The sequence below is a fragment of the Pinus tabuliformis genome, chromosome 5_2, assembly GCF_031772625.1.
Source record: "Pinus tabuliformis cultivar Carrire ecotype Pingquan chromosome 5_2, CPIR1, whole genome shotgun sequence".
Classification (NCBI taxonomy): Eukaryota; Viridiplantae; Streptophyta; class Pinopsida; order Pinales; family Pinaceae; genus Pinus; species Pinus tabuliformis.
Genome location: NC_142306.1, coordinates 116,118,087 through 116,131,028, shown reverse-complemented (window position 1 = coordinate 116,131,028; position 12,942 = coordinate 116,118,087). Strand labels below are relative to the sequence as shown.

The 12,942-nt window shown below is 36.8% G+C and overlaps 1 pseudogene; it reads left to right on the top strand.

The window, feature by feature from the left end:
* The first annotated feature begins 1,987 nt into the window (after positions 1-1,987).
* Positions 1,988-12,942, top strand: part of LOC149157768 (uncharacterized) — a 63,614-nt pseudogene continuing 52,659 nt past the window's right edge.

Below are 12,942 nucleotides of genomic sequence, written 5' to 3'. Positions count from 1 at the left end.
CCGAGGTATTGCCAAATGAAATTTCATGGATAAAAACCTCTGATTTTCCCAGCAAGTCTTCTAGAACCCCCATTGAAATGACCCCAACACCAACTTGGTTTCCAAAAGAGGAGACTGAAAATTCTTGAGATGACACCACTTCCTTCACAAACCCCCAGACTAAAACCATATCTCGTCCAGAAAAACTAATGAAAAAGACTATGAATCACTGAACGACCCCTCAAATGAGACATGACCATATGAAAACCTCTCAGCAGGGAAAATAGTCAGCCCATATTGAGAGGGAACCGCCTAAAACCCCAACCATATCCATTTAGAGAGGACCCAAATACTAAGGAATATAAACCATTCGTTGGAAGAGACCCATCAGACAAAATTTGAACATAAGAACCAAACGGAGGAATATCATCGAAAAACCCCTCAAAAAGCAAAGGGGAGGAAGAAAACCAAACTTCTGAAAGGCTAGATGGCACCCCATCCTCTGTCCCTGGGACTGGAGCACCAAATGTCCTGCCATCCTCCAAACCCATCATCCGATGTGGATGTGACTTCCATATGGACTCTGATTCCAACAAGTCTCGGGAATAATCAACAATATCCTCCATAATGAAAATAAAACCCTAACAGAAAACCGCTAGTTGCTTTAGACTTCAGTCTGCCACAAAGAAACAACAATAAAACATCAAAAGAGACAACACCCCGAGCCTACACAAAGATTCAAACGAGTGGCTAGAGGGATACCACCTGAAGCTAACCCCAAAACCTATCAGCCACACAGAAACCCTGGCCTAGTGGAAAAGATAATACACCAAAAAAACTTTTGCAAAACAAAATTCAACAAGGAAATCTGAGAGGAAAGCACGAGTCTGACTACCTTCAATGAAATCCATTTGACCCATACCTACGACGACTATAGACACGTAACCCCACCACAAAGCCCATCATCTATCAAGTGTAGTCGTTCAATAGATCCCTCCATACCCATTTTAAAACTTATAATTAATTTAATCAACTTATCAATGATATCGTCAAATATAATTAGCAAGATTTCTTGTTATCTCCCAAATAAATAACAAACTACAAAGAAACTACTTTATTTTATAAACATGGCTACATGGTAGCTAATCCCTACCATAAAAATAAATAAATAAAGATAAGTCCCTATACATGTTGCAAGAAAAGATTCATATTCCAGTAAGGTTGATGCATTTTCATTATAAACATAGTCATATATAAGGTTTATATAGAGCCAACAATTTTTTAGACTCATTCCAAGCATATTGTGTTGCCTCTGCATATGTAACAATTTGTAAAGCCACAACATCCCCTAATATACTACCACAATGGCATGAATTCCATGTAGTTCTCCCCCCACCACCCACCCCCCATATTAAATTTATTGAAGATACAAAGGGTGCATAGTTAATAAAAAAACCATATCTATTATGATTTAAGAATTATCATATATTATTATAAAAAATCATATCTATTTAGGTATGTTGACGATAACATTGACATATATATCTTTGCCAATAAGGGGGTGGAAGAGATAGATCAATGCGAGGATATGACCTTGGCCAATCCCAAAATTGAGGCATGGACTCTCCATTGTTCAAGACATAGAAACACAAGACCTCAACTCCCCAGATCCAGGTGATCGCATTACAACCGAGGTGGGGTAGTTGTCACATGCCCACAATGCATGAAAACTTAATGGGAATGGATGGGTGGCAACCATTCCATAATCTCACCATAGTCCACATTTAATGAAACTAGATGATGGAACTTCAAGAAAAGACAATGCATATATGCCCTGAGTGAGATATTAATTTTTCCATTATTGTGTATCTTGACATTCATTCACTTAAACTCTATGCTCTACGAGTGAATGGTCACTAGGGGTATGGAGAGACCGAGAGTTACACGCAGTTTCAGAGCACTGGCGGGGAATACACAAATTTGTTCATCATGGTGACTTAAAGGGGTCATGCCAGAAGAGGTCATTGAGGTCATGGACGACAACCTCTCCCCCCATGGTATGCCCAGGGTGAGGAACATTTTGACGAGAACATGCCAATGCACATATGTTGAGAAATGGCAACAAGAAATTCTAGTTTAATTTGTCCTTGAATTAAACTGTGAATTAAAATTGAATTCTATTCTCATAGCAACTTGTAAATAGTTAATTAAGTTTAATTAACTTAATTAGCTTAGGAATTTCTAGTTGGAAGTATTTTTGTAGTCATGTATGTTCTCCCTAAATTTTAGGGTTCTAAGATGAGTTTATTTGAGTTGTAATTAGATAACTCAGTTTGACTGAGTTATAGATTGTTAAACTAGTTCTAACTGTTTGTGGAACTAGTAGAGCTCTAGTAGTGAGTTGGTGCACTGGTGCATCCTTAGTGCTACTCCAACTAATTGAAGATTCCCTCGTGAGAAACTCATGCATGTCGATTCAGAGATAGACCCAGTTGAGAGTAGAGTGTAGGGATAATGTACTATCAGTTGTAGAATGATCTGAGTTATACAAATCATGCACACAATCTTAAGAGGACCTAGATTTGAATTCCGTAGTTATGGAAGAAGAAATTCCCAATTAAATATGGGCTAGTCCTCACAAGGATTGAGCAAGGAAATAGAGGCTCAACAAGTAGAAAAAACCAGCTAAGTGTTGGTTAGTGCGAACTTGTGAGGCAGAGAGTTGATCATACTTGTGCGGAATTGTTCTTGTGAGAACAAGATTTGTATTATCACTCATATTTCTTATTAATGCAATAGATAGTTGGGGTTTTGAGCAGTGGCTTTCCCTAGAGAAAAAATTATGTTATGTGTCTTTTATTATCTTCCTCTTGTCAATTATTGTTTTCATCGATCTTAGTTTCCACTGTTTAAAGAGTAGAGTAGATTCTTGTCTTGTGTTTTAGTACATTACATGAGTTGTGAATCTACGGGAAAATCTACATGGTATCATAGCTGAAGGCAATATACTAGAGGAGATTTTGAATTTTTTAGTTTTTAATTACACGTGAAATTTGAATTTGCAATACATACTTCAGGATGCAGATGGTGTTCTATGGTTTGCAGCTCAAGTATGCCTTGGAAGGCAGCTCGAATTATATAGCCTAGAAGGACATAATGGAGGTTATGTTGGAGGATAATGGCTTGAAGGAATTCATTGATCAAGACATTCCTAAGCCATCAGCATCGGATGCACAAAATATGGTTGAATGGAAGAAGTGTGTGGCAAAGGCGAGGCAGATAATCCTTGAGAGAGTTTGAGACCACATTGTCTCAAGTCTCCATGGGAAAGAAATTTTGTATGCTATGTGGAAAGCATTGACGGGCCTATTCCAAAACAGCATTGACGGGCATATTCCAAAACAACATTGACCATAGGAAGTTGGCACTGAAAGAAAAACTTCATAAATTCAAGATGGAGAAAGGCAAGACTATTCCAAAATACTTGACCAAGTTCACTCGTTGTCATGATGAGCTTGGAAGTGTTGGAATAATCATTGTTGAGGATGATATGATGAGCCTAGCTCTCCTAGGCCTTCCTAAGATTTGGAATAGATATCAGAACTCGATGAATGGAAGGGATAAATTTCCAGATTGGGAACGACTGTGGTCAGATTTGATACAGGAGGAGATCAGAAGGAACACCAGAGATGGTTCCTCATCAAATATTGATGATGAGGAAAATTGTGCCTTAGCGAGTAAGGAAAGGAAAGGGAAAGGGAAGGCGTCCCATTCCAAATCGGATTCTTGCCATGGAGGTAAGAAGAAATACATGACAAAAGTTAAGTGCTTTCATTGTCACAAGCTAGGCCATTTTGCTGCAAATTGTCCACTCAAGAAGTCCAAGAAGAAGTCCTCAGGAGGAGCGGCGGGTGAGGCTTTGGCGTCTCAATTCGAATTGGACTTTACTCTCATTGCATGCATGGTGTCATCAATTATGGGTATTGTATGGTACCTTGATAGTGGAGCTTCATTCCACATGACTGGTGACAAGGAGTTGTTCAGTGACCTCAAGGAGAAAGATATCAAGATGCATATTGAGATGGGTGACGACGACAATTATAGTGCTACTCGATTGGGCATGTTTACTTTTAAGAAGGATCAGGATGCTCCTCTCACCTTGAGGGATGTTATGTATGTGCCCATTTTGAAGAAGAAATTAGTATTTCTCACCATGCTTGAGGATACAGGCTATGATGTGATCTTCTCGAAAGGAAAGGTGTTCCTTCGACACATAGCCACAGGTCAAGTAAAGAAGATAGCGATTTGATTTAAGAATCTCTATAAGCTGGAGGTAGAGGATTGTGCTGCTTTGAGCATGAAAGTAGAGAAGGTGAAGAGTCGAGACATTCACAAGTTGTGGCACAGGCGATTGGGCCACTTGCATCATGGGGCTTTGAAAATCATGTAGCAGATCTCTACTAGTCTTCCCAAAGGTGTGCTTGAGCAAGTTGATACATGCAAGGGGTGTACTTTGGGAATATACACAAAGGATTCCTTTCATGATAGAGATAGTTGAGCAGAGGTGACTCTATAGCGAGTCCATTTAGATGTGTGTGGACCATTCTCGATGGCATCCATGACCAAACATAGGTATTATGTTATATTTGTTGACAACTTTTCTCGTAAATGCTTGATATTTTTCATGCAAAAGAAGGATCAAACTTTCACAAAGTTTTATGAATTTAAAGCATTGGTTGAGAAAGAGTCTGGCAAGAAGGTTAAAGCTCTAAGGAGAGATAATGGTGGTGAGTATGTATCAAATGAGTTTAAGAACTTCAGTGCAGCAGAAGGGATTAAATGGGAGTTGACGACACGCATAACCCACAGCAGAATGGGGTGGCCGAGAGGAAGAACAAAATAATTGTAGGGGAATCATGGGTGATGTTGCATGATCAAGGCCTGCCACTACACTTGTGGGCTGAGCCATGCAACACAATGGTTTATTTGCAAAACCGTAGCCTGCATCAGATTCTTGGGATGAAGACACCAAAGGAGGATTATTTTGATAAGAGGCCAGATGTTGGTTACTTCAGGATTTTTGGGTCATCGATATATTTCCATGTGACCAAATATGCATGGAAGAAGCTTGAGACGACAACAGAATTGGGGATATTTATGGGGTACACTAATACACCTCACAACTATCGGGTGTACTTATCGACCAGCAGGATGACAGTGGTTTGTAGGGATGTCGGATTCGATGAGGAGAAGGCCATGCGAGTTTCCCTTGAGAGGGAGCTCGAGCTACATGCACATGCATATTATTTAAGTTTGTCATGTTTCATTTTTTTTAAGGTGGTTCATGGACACTGGGTGGTCGCTACATCCACGAGAAAATCTAGGCAAATCAACCCAAAAGGATCTACCCATTGGCCAAAAAAGTAGGGTGTAGCCACAAGGGCATCAAGGATATTTGACCTTGTCACCTCCCAACTGGTGAGGTATTTAGCAACGAGAACTCGACCAACTGAGCTAACCCTTGAGGCTAGTTTTTCATGTTTCATGTATGAACACTTTTGAAGGTTAATGAAAATAATTCCTTTGTTCTCAGTCAGATTTTCTTATAAGGGACCTGAGTCTCCTTAGTTTAGGGCCCAACCCAGATTCCCAATCCCCCTTCTTGTACATTTCCTTTCCATGCATTTAGTGTAGTTGTGATTTTCTACAAATCTTATTTTTGAGAAAAGTATTGTCTTTGCAGGGTTTATAAGTGAGCTCTTTTTTGAAGTTTGGTTATGTACCTTATCCTAATGAGCACAAAAATAATTTCCTTCATGCAATATTGGTCTTCACTTCAAATTCAACACATCCTTTCCATTACTATTTTACTTCCTATAATTAGTGATTTAACAACTGTTTATAAATCTTTCTTTTATTAGCTATTCATGCACTTTTATTTTAGATACATAGGTATTGTTTCATAGGAAAAATTAATGTCGTTCTCATGCATTTGGGTTACTCAAATCATCACCTTTTCACCCACTACTTTACATCTCTGCAAACTGCTAGTGAGTTAAATTCTGCCTAAACAAGCTACAAGAAAACCCAATTTCAACTCCTCCTTGTATGATTTGATTCACTGAGTGTGCCTTAGCTTGGTAAGGACCTATTTCCCCTTCTATGGCCTTAAACCACATTTTCCACTCTTCAAACCACATCCATAATTCATAAAATTGCTCTCGGATGTTTCCTGTAGCCAAACAGGGCCATCATGTAGAAACACGCAAATTTCCTTATAACACCTCCAAAATTGCACCATAAGCTTGTCTATCATTCCTTGGCATCTTACATCCCTTAGGCCTTGGAGATGGAGTTCAAAGGTTCAGAGGCCCCATAGGAACTTTGCACTAATAGTTTTAACTTTCTTCCTACAATTAGGGTTTGTTGCTTTTATATCTTCTCTCAGCTACAAAATTGATTTTTCAGGCACCATAAAGTAGGATTGATTTGCCTCCAAAATTCTTGAAGTATTTTCTTTGCTTTATTTGAAAACAAAATAGGTTTATTTCGATCTTTTCCTTTTCTACAATAACATAGATTTAGTTTCTGCAAAATAGAGTAGAGTTACATTCTGTCATTTACCTTCCTACAATTAGATTAGGGTTTACTTTCTATCATTTAATTTTCTACAATAGAATAGGATATCTTTCAATTGTTTCCTTTCCTGCAAATTAGAATAGATCTATTTATTGTTCATTGAATTTTCTAAGCATTTCCTGTAGCATAGTCGTCTCTGTGCATTTTGACTTCTCTTTAGCTACATCAAATCAACCTAAGTAGAATGTATTTCCTTTTGTACATATAGTACCGATACCTCTTAAGTTTGTACAAACCTTGAGTTGATAATTAAAGTTGAGCCCCTAGGGAGTTCCAACATCATTTTTGTAATATTGAGGGTCATCAACTATATCATTGATATTGATGACATTAACTCTAAAAGCCTTCAATATCATAGAACCTATTTTGGTAAAAACTTTGATAATAATACTTAATATAATTTGTACGTTCTCAAATGTTTTAACAAAATCTCTATACTATATTCCAATCATATTAAAAAAATAATTAAATCTCTTAAAATACATGGACAATACATCAATAACTTCAACGTACTTATTCAATCCAAGACCGTAACAATAATGACACCTTGATAAGGGTCTTTTATTTAACTCCTAATTATGGCTCGATGCATTACCCAAACTTGTGATATAGGCTAGTGATCCTCCAAAGAATGATATTCAAATACATGAAATATATATATAATGTAAAAATAAAAGGCAAAGTAATGCTAAATCAAGCCTATACAAATCTTTTATATATTTACACTGAAAGGCATCTATCAAGTTGCTTGGGCAAACATTGTTTAGCCCAGCCAATCCCCTCACTCCATTTTCGTTGTCCTCTCCCATCAAAGTTCAACACGTGTAAACTTTTATCAACCCTGATTTCTCCTGCCGCACCACCTTTCGAGGTGGGGAGTTAATGCCTATTGTTGAGTACAACCTTGTTTGGCTCACATTTTCCCTATGCAGAGTCAATTGCATTTGATGCACAACCAACGCCTTCCTCTTCCTTGGGTTCATCAAGGGCAGGAGATTAAGGTGAAGAAAATGAGGTGGGAAGAACACAATTATGGTTCCATTAAGTCTTGTTCCGAGGACGTGTTGTTTGAGGTGTTGAAGCATTTGGATTCTAAGTCTCTGGCGATTGTCACTTGTGTGAGCCGTCGTTGGAAGCATGCCGCCGAAGAGGAGGCGCTGTGGGAAGGAATTTGTGCCAAGCATTGGCCTGAAGAGTTTATGTATGGCAAATGAGGAGCATTGTTTTGGCCTTGGGAGGCTTTCGTCATCTTTATGTCTATTTCTTACGACTGTTGTTGGATCCTCTACATCATCTTCTGGATCAGCCTAACAAGAAAGAATGGAGTAAAGACCAAGTCCATATTTATCTTTTTCTCTTTTCCATCGATTGTTATGAGATATTGGGGTGTCAGTCCAACTTCCCCACATCTTTGAGGTTTCTCTACAAGCCCTCTCATCATCTCACCTCCTCCACTTCCTCCTCTTCTTCATTTGTTTGTACAAGGGATCTCCCTCTTCTTCTACAAGTCTCTAATTGTGGCAATGTGTGCACACCCCCTTATAGGTGTTAGTAGTAATGTGTTTATGTTATGTTATGTTTTTTCCTCTAAACATGAGTTTCAAAATGGACATGCAATTGAGAGTTTCAGAATTATAGTCCATTGTGAAACCACATGTAGAAGAATTTTGATGCCCACAAACATCATGTGGGTGGGCAGCTATAACCCAAACTCTGTATGTGTGATTTTTCTTTGTAGGGGCTCTCATGTCCATTAATACACACTTTCTTTGTTGTTATTTTCACTGGTAAATTGTGGCCATGAATATATTCTAACAGTTAACTCTGGGAATTTATTTAGCAAGGGGATTGTTGAGAAGGTGGTAGTGCACATTGTGAGATTACATAGAAAAAAAGGTTGAATGCAGAAATCAGATGGCTAGGCAAGACAATTTGTCCCATAAACTATGTTTAAGAGTCTTTAGCCTACTAAACGTTAAAATAAATTATGCTTCTTCTATGTTTGTTCTATATCTGTTATGTTATGCTGCAGAGTGTGATATTTTCGGTTGAAACTTGGCAATGGCATCCTCATTGTGATTCCATACAATAGAAAAACTTTCAAAATTTGTTTATTGTTAGGTGTTGTCAGAGAAAGAGGAAAAAAGAGCCCCATCAGTACGTCGTCTTATTTGCAGTCTGGTACAACACGTTAATTCAGTTTTAACCAAACTTTGACCAATTTAAATGCTCCTATTGTTATCTTCCACAATACGATATTTGCATCCCACATTTATTTATGACGAACAACTATTCACCATTAATGCATGGCAATGATTCCTCAGTGCCCAATTTCTACATACGACAAAAACATTGAGAGGCACAACACCCCCATTTCATTCAGAAATTCAACGACTCTTGTTATTTGTATTCTATTTCTCACCATATCATGCAATCACGCAAAGATCTTGTCTTGTAAATATTCATATCTTTCGTAACAGTAAATTCTTATGAACATGACTCAGGCTTCCACACTCAGTGGAGGGCCGAGGCAAAATTTTGCGGACTAAAAAGACTTTGTTATCATTAAACAAGACATACCAGATCGTTTTTTATACCCATTGTTGTAATCAACATCGTTTTACACATTTGCCAATATTTCCAAATTTCATGTCTCACCCAACAAGAACCCACCATTACTTTTTTAATGTAGCTTTAATTTCTTTAGAATTTTAAATGATGGCTAAGGAATCCAAAACTTGCATTTTGTCTGGATCATAAAAGTTCTCACAGGCCCCACTACCCACTGAACTTTGAAGCTCAAAATAGCCCAACCATGAAATTACAGCCATCCTTATCTACCCTACTATGTACTATTAGTTGATTATAGGTTGTTGGATTTGAATTGGTTTTATGGCAATTTTCATGTATCTTATAGGGTGATTAAAGATAGTTGAATTTGAATTGGTTTCAAATCCAACAACTTTATATCAAAATGGATATGGACAACATAAAATTACTATTTTTTAATTATCATAACCACCTATAGAAATATTGTCATTTTGAATACTTCACTTTTGAAAGAATCTGATATAACTCTCTTGAGTTCCCTGGGATTCTAGAGCATGAAAATTCTGAAAGTATGCAAAATTATGACTCTTACCAGTACATGCCAAACTATGTAAAGTTGAAGCATTAAAAGTTGTGTTATGTATATGAATGTACTTGCAATTATCCTATCTGGTCCCATAGACTATATCTAGTCTCGTGGACGTTAAAATTTCATTTCAAGATCAGAAATGACATACCACAGTTCGAATCCTGTAAACTCGCAAACACTTTGTAATTCAGACACATGAGTGTCATCAACATGGGAGATCCATGATCCAGTTTATGTTTTTTCGGAACACTCAGGAGAAGTAATCTCATCTTCCTACAACATGTGTACCAGTACTATATATTATCAGAGTAGCAACACTGATTCAAATTTAGTTGTGCTCCATTCTGACTGTACTGACTCTTTAGAACTAGAAATTGATCATAGTTGTGTATCGATTAATACCATGGACAAGCTTGAATTCCAGTCTTTATCAATAGATCTGCAATTAATTATTAGTAACGATCAAAATAATTTCGAAAACCCCACAGGGGTGCCTGCAATTAGCCATGACGACAAGGCAGAAATGGTCAGTTGTTACTCCCGGGCCATGAGGCCAGACTGCGAAGGAGAAATAATAATTAGCAACGAGAGCTTAAACAACTCAATGAACCTGCGAGTTGATTCTCCCATGCAGCAATTTTATGGTGCAGAAATTGATTGGCTTCTATACCACCCAAATAACATGAGTGTTGCCATGGATTCAAATGATTTAGCCATAAATACCAATCAGTTGTTGAGTATTCATCTCCAATTTGGTGAGGGCATGAACTACTCGCTAAGCATATCAAGACAAGTGGATCCATTGTCCTTTTCATATTGCTCCACTTTCTCAAGGTTCGTCTCCAACTTTCACAATTGTTGAACATTAAATCTGACCTTGTCTACTGATCATTTTCCAGCTTTACAAAGGTTCAGTTGTTCGATCGAGGAGACTTTACTTCAATTTTTTTTCTTTTTAATTTTTCTTTAAGTAGGTTGCATGGAAGAAAGGTATGCTTACTAGTGGAATGCTATTATCAAAATTGTGTGGAAAGATATGTTGTGTTGGATTTGCGGAACTAGTACAATGTTTGAGTTTGATGTTGCACGGGGATACAAAGATTGTTCCAAGGATCGAAGGACAAATAAAGGATATGAAAATTAATTTGAGTAGGGTATCTTTTTATGTGGAGCCATAAAATGAAAATCTAGCAAAAAAATATATCTGAGGGCCTTATGAATGGTGAGGAAGATAAGGATTTCGCAGCAGATAAAGACTGATTATAAGTGCAAAGAGGTATGTATTGAAATATTTTATTCCTCATGCTACTTAATAGTGGAAGATAGGAAAAAGAAAATTGATAATATATATATACACTAGATCTTTTATGTGTGGAGAGATTTGTACTCAATTATTTAATTTCGTTGGGCATTTAATAAATCAAAGGCATATATAGGTTTGTACTCAATTATTTATTTCGATCGGCTTGGACACTTAATAGATCCAAGGTTGCTATGAATCTATGTTAATAATTTCATTAGTTAAACATGGGTGATTTTTAAGTATGCAATGGATATATCCAACGAGTTCATTTCTTTAATGTGTTTAACTTTATGTGTAGTCATATATCTGAGTTTGTTTTTCCATTGTTTATTTTCCATTGAAGAAAATTGATTTCCGTGTATTGTTTATATTAGTTTGATATGATAGTTTCGAAACAAAATGAACTACCTATCTGTAGAGCATTTATTGTGATCTCTTTGATTTTTCCAACCAAGCCATCAAGGCAAACAATCAAATATTAATTGATATAATTTGTTCATATGTTTTATCAGTCATAGCTTATGTATTTATCCTGCAAGGCATGAACTTTTATGAGATTAAAGTTGATTGAATGTTTTGGTATTGATAATTTTTGGGTATTTTTGTAATTGACATTTGTTCAATATGGGAGACCTTTACTACTTTCATAGTTGTTGACCTTCATTTCTCTGGTTTCTAAAATAAGTTCTCCTCCAGCTTCCACATTAGCAAAATTTGGGAGAAAATATGGGTTCTTTGGCTCCGTATGATGCCAAACCCTTTGTTGCTCCGATGATATTTTCATCTTCGACATTTGAAACTACCTTGGTGGACAAACATGACTTGCAGAGGTGGAAAAAGATGACTTGTAGAGGTGGACATAGATGACTCATGCTTTTATACTATTTTTCCTTCTCGTTTTTTCCAGATTTCAAGAACAACCGTACTTGAGCACTGCAACAACAAGAATTTCAAATGTGCCTTCCATATGTAATGGAGCATTGTTGTATCTATGTCCCTAAGTTGGGTTCAAAAATTTTATAGTTTCTACAACTTTTATGCTCATGTTTGGGTTTCTAAGATAATGGGAAACTAAGTTTCCTGAACTTTACAATCCAAAAGAACCACATATTAAAGTGATATTGGAAAATACGACTTGTCTGGAGGTAGGATTGATCAAACGAGCAGTGATTTTGTAAATAAAATATACATGACCTTCGTTCAAATATGGGACATATCTCGAATAATTAATACCTTGGATGGTGATGGCGATGGCATGGTTATTGTAGACAATGTACAAGGGTTACTGGAAAAGATTGGAATTCAACATATCTTTGATGAAATTAGTGATAGGCTCTTCCGATCATATGAACTTCATAGTTTCCTTTCATTTTATGTCATGACTCTTTTAATAACTATTTTAGCTTTTGGTCTATGGTAGCCATTTTAGTTTTTGTTAGTTTATTTTATCTAAATTACTTTATTTTAGTTATATTACTAGTTTTCTTTAGTGATAGTTGTCACATGGAATAAGTCGATCTTGCGGACAAGATAGACCTTCCTAGAATCTAAAGAAGACCTAATGACAAGCAAACCAACCAGACACTATCTTTCTCTAAATATGATTTAATAAACAATGGTAAACAAGTGTTTTTAGGGCCTACCTTAAGTCCAACGCAAGCTTGTGGATGCCCTCGCTCCTTTAATCCAAATGAGCTCCTTTGTCGCGAATCTGCAAACACAAACAAGGCAAACAAATTAAATAGCACCTGAAAAGCCAATTGCATAAAACATATTTAACATGAAAGTCAAGGAGTCCATGAAACAAATAACATGAGATACTTGTTGAGAAAAATGAGTTTGATTGTATTAATTCAAAAGAAGAAGAACTTGACAACCTTTG